We start from the raw sequence: 7,087 nt of genomic DNA on the forward strand, positions 1-7,087 counted from the left end.
TTTTTTCGAGATAGGGTCCATTCTGTCACCCAGGCTGGAGTGCAGTGGTGCAATCATGGCTCACTGCAGCCTTGACCTTCTGGGCTCAATTGATCTGCCCGCCTCAGCCTGCTGAACAGCTGGGACAACAGGTGTGCCACCACCACATCCAACTAATTTTTTTTTTTTTGTAGAGGTGGGATTTTGCCATATTGCCCAGGCTGGTCTTGAACCCCTGGGCTCAAGCGATCTGCCTACCTCAGCCTCCCAAAGTGTTAATATTACAGGTGTGATCCGCTGTGCCCGGCCTATATTACTATGTCGTATGCTGCAGAACCTCTTTTGGAAACAAACTGGGATATAAATAATACTCAAGTGTGACTTTCAGGAACTTATTCTTCACAGTAAGACAATGCCATTGAAACTTACTGTGTTTTATAAGAAGGGGTAGTACTGGCTCTACATTTATTTTTGCTTTTACATTCTGAGGATGGGAGGGAGAGGGATCTAAAATAAATTTTGAGTACCATTGCATTTGAACAATAATAGCTGATTAGCCTAATTCCTTTCAGAAGGGAAATCAGCATGCATGACATCATTTCTTGCCACTTAAATTAAAATTCTAAATTCATGAGTTTGGCTCTTTAAGAGAAACCAGACCTACTTGACTGCAGTCATCCTAGCTGGCCATAAGACAGGAAGTAAAGGGCCAGGCGCAGTGGCTCACGCCTGTAATCCCAGCACTCTGGGAGGCTGAGGCGGGCGGATCACAAGGTCAGGAAAAGGAGACCATCCTGGCTAACAGGGTGAAACCCCGTCTCTACTAAAAATTCAAAAGATTTAGCCGGGCGTGGTGGCAGGCACCTGTAATCCCAGCTACTCAGGAGACTGAGGCAGGAGAATGAACCCAGGAGGCGGAGCTTGCAGTGAGCCGAGATCGCCCCACTGTGCTCCAGCCTGGGCAACAGAGCGAGACTCCATCTCAAAAAAAAAAAAAAGGACAGGAAGTAAACAGGTAACAGGCAGATGTTAAAAGCTTTGCTTCATTCTTGTGTTAAGAGGACTTTTTTGATTTTTTTCTCCCTCTCCCCAGGTAAATAATCCCAGCATGGTTGTGTTTTCATTCACGTAAGATTTAAAAACTTGCGGCAGGAGTTTTTTGTTTTGTTTTGTTTTGTTTCTAAAAGATGGAGTTTTGTTCTTGTTGCCCAGACTGGAGTGCAATGACACGATCTTGATTCACCGCAACCTCTGCCTCCCGGGTTCAAGCAGTTCTCCTGCCTCAGCCTCCCCAGTAGCTGGAATTACAGGCATGTGCTGCTACTCCTGGCTAATTTTTTATTTTTAGTAGAGACGGGGTTTCTCCATGTTGGTCAGGCTGGTCTCAAACTCCTGACCTCAGGTAATCCACCCGCCTCGGCCTCCCAGAGTTCTGGGATTACAGGCATGAGGCACCACGCCTGGCCCATAGCAGGAGTTTAAAAGTTAAAATGTACTTTATTTATTTGTTTATTTTATTTTATTTTTTTTGAGATGGAGTCTGGCTCTGTTGCCCAATCTCAACTCACTGCAAGCTCCGCCTCCTGGGTTGTCGCCGTTCTCCCGCCTCAGCCTCCCGAGGAGCTGGGACTACAGTTGCCCGCCACCATGCCTGGCTAATTTTTTGTATTATTTTAGTAGAGACGGGGTTTCACCATGTTAGCCAGGAGGGTCTTGATCTCCTGACCTCGTTATCCGCCTGCCTTGGCCTCCCAAAGTGCTGGGATTACAGGTATGAGCCACTGTGCCCGGCCACAAGTATCTATTTCTACCAAACACCGTTCAGTTCTCTGAGAAAGATTTCACAGTAACATGTAACATGGAACAGAAAGGTGCAGAATGTAGCCACTTTTTTGTGACTATTGCTGTTGGAAAAACTTTTTTTTTTTGAAGATGGACTTTCGCTCCTCTCGCCCAGGCTGGAGTGCAGAGGTGTAATCTCAGCTCACTGCAACCTCTGCCTCCCAGGTTCAAGCGATTCTCCTGCCTTAGCCTCCCATTTAGCTGGGACTACAGGTATGCACCACCACACCGGGGTATTGTTTTGTATTTTTAGTAGAGCTGGGCTTTCACCGTGTTGGCCAGGCTGGTCTTGAACTCCTGACCTCAGGTGATCTGCCCGCCTTGGCCTTCTAAAGTGCTGGTATTACAGTTGTGAGCCATTGTGCCTGCCCGAAAAAACTTTATATTGACATAATTTCATACTTAAACAGTTTCAAGGGTAGTATAAAGAATTCCTATGCCAGGCTCAGTGGCTCATGCCTATAATCTCAGCACTTTGGGAGACCAAGGTGGGTGGATCATGAGGTCAGGAGTTTGAGACCAGTCTGGCCAACATAGTGAAACCCCGTCTCTACTAAAAATAGAAAAATTAGCCGAGCATGGTGGTGTGCTCCTGTAATCCCAGCTACTCAGGGGCCCTTATTTTATAAATGGAGAAACTGAAGCATAAAATCACATAGCTCACTTATTATCACACAATAAGTTAATGGTGGAAACACAGGCTTCCTTCTAGGACACTGCTACTTCCTCTGTCCTGTTGCTTAAAAACTGCACTTCTGCCAGGCACAGTGGTGCATGCCTGTAGCCCAAGCTACTCAGGAGGCTGAGGCGGGAGGATCATTGGAGCCAAGGATTATTAATAGAATCTAGCCTTGACAACATAGCGAGACCCTGTCTCTAAAACAAAATAAAGGTCTTTAGCAGTTAGCCTATTTCACAGCATACATTTCTGATCTCCATGCATAACTAATTCAGGAAATAGATAATATTGTTATTTAAAATTTGTTTCTTATATGCTAATATTTTTCACTCCCTGCTCATATTTTTCACTTGTCTTCTACTCTTAGCCCCCATTCACTGGGGAGAATGGAAAGAAAACAACTGACAACATCCTCAAATGTAAACTCAATTTGCCTCCCTACCTCACACAAGAAGCCAGAGATCTGCTTAAAAAGGTAAGGTTCTTAAATGGTCACCAACACCAAAAGATTCAATGACTAGGATTTAACTAGATAGAATTTAACGTATATTTTGAATAATACATATTGAACAAAAAAAGTCTTCGGTTTTTGAAGGCGAAGTACAGATTTATCTAACGACTTTCTTTTCATATTGGTTTTTATAATTCTTTTTTTTTTTTGTGACAGAGTCTCGCTCTGTCACCCAGGCTGGAGTGCAGTGGCGCGATCTTGGCTCACTGCAACCTCAGCCCCCCAGGTTCAAGCGATTCTCCTGCCTCAGCCTCTGGAGTAGCCGGGATTACAGGCGCCCGCCAGCACGCCTGGCTAATTTTTGTATTTTTAATAGAGACAGGGTTCCACCATGTTGATCAGGCTGGTCTGGAATTCCTGACCACAGGTGATCCACCTGCCTTGGCCTCCCAAAGTGCTGGGATTACAGACCCTTAAACAATTACTCAGTAGTAATTAGTAAACTCTATTTTCTTTTCTTTCTGAGATGGAGTCTTGCCCTGTCATCCAGGCTGGAGTGCAATGGCATGATCTTGGCTCACTGCAACCTCCGCCTCCCAGGTTCCAGTGATTGTCCTGCCTCAGTCTGCCTAGTAACTGGGATTACAGGTGTGCACCACCATGCCGGGCTAATTTTTGTATTTTTAGTAGAGAAGGGGTTTCACCATGTTGGCCAGGCTGGTCTCGAACTCCCAGCCTCAGGTGAACCACCTGCCTCAGCCTCCCAAAATGCTGGGATTACGGGCATGAGCCACCGTGCCCGGCCAATAAACTATATTTTCTCAAGGCAAAGTAGACAAGCAAAGTCTAAAAAGGAAAGAAATCAGTTTGACTAAGGTTCTTTATCCAGGCTGTTTTTTCCTCTTTCAAGCTGCTTCTCATCTGGGAGCTGGGCCTGGGGACCCTGGAGAAGTTCAAGTAGGGATTGGCATGTTTGGTGTTTTGTGGGGAAGATAGTGCTAGTTTTATGTATTTCTCAGGGTTATATGTAGTTGCTTTTAAGTTTAGCTTATTTTGTGACTTGTAACTTCAAAAAGGTGATTAATTTCTCAATCCAGCAAAGTCTATTCCCCTCAACTTTTCTTTCTGCTTTTTTTTCCCCTAGGCTCATCCATTCTTTAGACACATTAACTGGGAAAAACTTCTGGCTGGAAAGGTGGAGCCCCCCCCCCATTTAAACCTCTGTTGGTAAGTATACATGAAAGCATATAATTGGGTGCAAGGGCTCATACCTGTAATCCCAAAACTTTAAAGGGCTGAGGTGGGAGGATTGTTTGAAGCCAGAAGTTCAAGACCAGCATGGGCAACATAACAAGACTTCATCTCTACAAAACATTTAAAAGTTAGCTGGGCCGGGCGCGGTGGCTAATGCCTGTAATCCCAGCACTTTGGGAGGCCGAGGCGGGCGGATCACGAGGTCAGGGGATCAAGACCATCCTGGCAAACACTGTGAAACCCAGTCTCTGTTAAAAATACAAAAAATTAGCCGAGCGTGGTGGCGGGCGCCTGTAGTCCCAGCCACTCGGGAGACTGAGGCAGGAGAATGGCGTGAACCCGCGAGGCGGAGCTTGCAGTGAGCGGAGATCATGCCACTGCACTCCAGCCTGGGCGACAGAGTGAGACTCCGTCTCAAAAAAAAAAAAAAAAAAAAAGTTAGCTGGGTGTGGTGGCATGTGCCTGTGAGTCCCAGCTACTTGAGAGGCTGAGGCAGGAGGATCGCTTGAGACTTTTTTGGAATAAGAAAAATCGCGGCCGGGCGCGGTGGCTCACGCCTGTAATCCCGGCACTTTGGGAGGCCCAGGCGGGCGGATCACGAGGTCAGGAGATCGAGACCATCCTGGCTAACACGGTGAAACCCCGAATCTACTAAAACTACAAAAAATTAGCCGGGTGTGTTGGCGGGCGTCTGTAGTCCCAGCTACTCAGGAGACTGAGGCAGGAGAATGGCATGAACCCGGGAGGCGGAGCTTGCAGTGAGCGGAGATGGGGCCACTGCACTCCAGCCTGGGCGACAGAGCGAGACTCCATCTCAAAAAAAAAAAAAAAAAAAATCTCAGAGCAGACAGAAACATTATTTTCATTAGCAGTTCAGAGATCTCTGGTTTATCCTCTCTTCAGCATCTTTGTTTTTATTTTTTATTTATTTTATTTTATTTTGAGACGGGGTCTCACTCTGTCACCCAGGAACCCAGCATGGAGTGCAGTAGCATGATCACAGTTCAACGCAGCCTTGACCTCCCCAGAATCAGGTGATTCTCTCACCTTAGCTTCCGGAATAGCTGCGACTACAGACACGTGTCACCATGCCTGGCTAATTTTTTGCAGAAACAGGGTTTCATCATGTCACCCAGGCTGGTCTCGAACTCCTGGACTCAAGTGATCCACCCACCTCAGCCTGTCAAAGTGCTGGGATTACAGGTGTGAGCTTCTGCACCCAGCCAAGCATCTTTTATTTTTATACTGTTTTTTAAAGAACTAAAGCCAGTGGAAGTTGACTGTATGAGCTATTTTTAAATCAGTTTCCTAAGACAAGTATTTCAGGTAGTTGGGACTTTTCTTTTTTTGGTTTATTTTATTTTGCTTAATTTAGCCATTTTAAATATGATTTTCTGGGAATTCTTTCTTCAAACTATAGAATATATGTGCATTCGTTTGCTAGGCTTGCTGCAACAAAGTACCGCAAACCGGGTGGCTGAGACAACAGAAATTTATTATCTCATAGGTCTGGAGACTAGAAGTTCTACATCATGTTGTTAGAGCTGGTTTCTTTGATGACTGTGAGGAACTGTATGTTCCATGCCTCTCCCCTGGCTTCTGGTGGTTTGCTGTAATCTCTGTCATTCTTTGGCCTGTAGGTGCATCACCCGGATCTCTGCCTTCATGTTCACATGGTGTTCTACCTGTGTGCATATCTGTGGCCAAATTTCCCCTATTTATAAGGATACCAGGCATACTGGATTAGGGTTCCTCTCTACTCCAGTAGAACCTCATCTTCACTAATTACGTCTGCAATAACCCTTTCCAAATAAGGTCACATTCTGAGGAGCTAGAGGTTAGAATTTCAACATACGAAATTTTTGGGGGGGTGGGTAAGGCACACGCTTCAACTCATAGCAATATGTTCATGAGTAAATGAGTTAGTGTGTTATTGTCTTTCTCCCACCTCAGAATCTGAGAAAATACAGTTTCTTTTTCCATTCCTTGGGATGTAGGTGGAGAAAGAGGAGGATGATGATGGTGATTATTTTTTGGTCATGGAGCATAACGTGACCCACTTTAAAAAACAGCAGACAATTGTAAGGAGGAGAACTGTCATACACCTACCGCCCAGCGTAAAAAATGATTAGGTCATCTTGTTTAAACATAACTGCCATCCCAGCATCACACCTCAGAAGTTGACAGGTTGCCCGGTTTTTTTTTTGTTTTCTTTTTTAGAGATAGGATATTTCTCTGTTGCCCAGGCTGGAGTGCAGTGGCATGATCATGGCTCATGGCAGCCTCAAGCTCCCAGGCTCAAGGGATCCTCCCGTATAGCTGGGACCACAGGGGTGTATCACCACACCCAGCTAGTTTTTTGAATTTTTCTAGAGATGAGGTTTCCCTGTGTTGCCCCACCTAATTTTGTTGTTGTTGTTCCATTCTTTTTTTTTCTCGTCCTGTTTGTGAGGATTTAATGAAGGTCTGTCTATAACTTGGTTACTATGTCTCTTAGCTCTCTTGTTATTTACAGATTCCCCTTGTGATTTACTGATGAAACCGGGTCATTTGTCCTGCAGAATCCTCAAATTTTGATTTTGCTGATATTATCCCCATGGTTTCACTGACCATGTTCCTCTATTCCCTGAATTTCCAAAAACTGGTAGTTAAATTTAGGTGGTTGATCTGATTCAGATTAAACTCTCAGTATTACATGCTTTGATCAGGAGGCATAATGTGTAGTTGTGTGTGTGTGTGTGTGTGTGTTTGTGATGTTAATGGTCACTGATCATTGCCTGTGTCAGCATTTCACTACCAGGGTAATTTGACAATGTCCGGAGACACACTGATTGTCACAGCGTGGGGGAGGGAATGCCACAGGTACCTTCAGGGGTAAGAGT

The sequence above is a fragment of the Macaca mulatta genome, chromosome 16 (assembly GCF_049350105.2).
Source record: "Macaca mulatta isolate MMU2019108-1 chromosome 16, T2T-MMU8v2.0, whole genome shotgun sequence".
NCBI lineage: Eukaryota > Metazoa > Chordata > Mammalia > Primates > Cercopithecidae > Macaca > Macaca mulatta.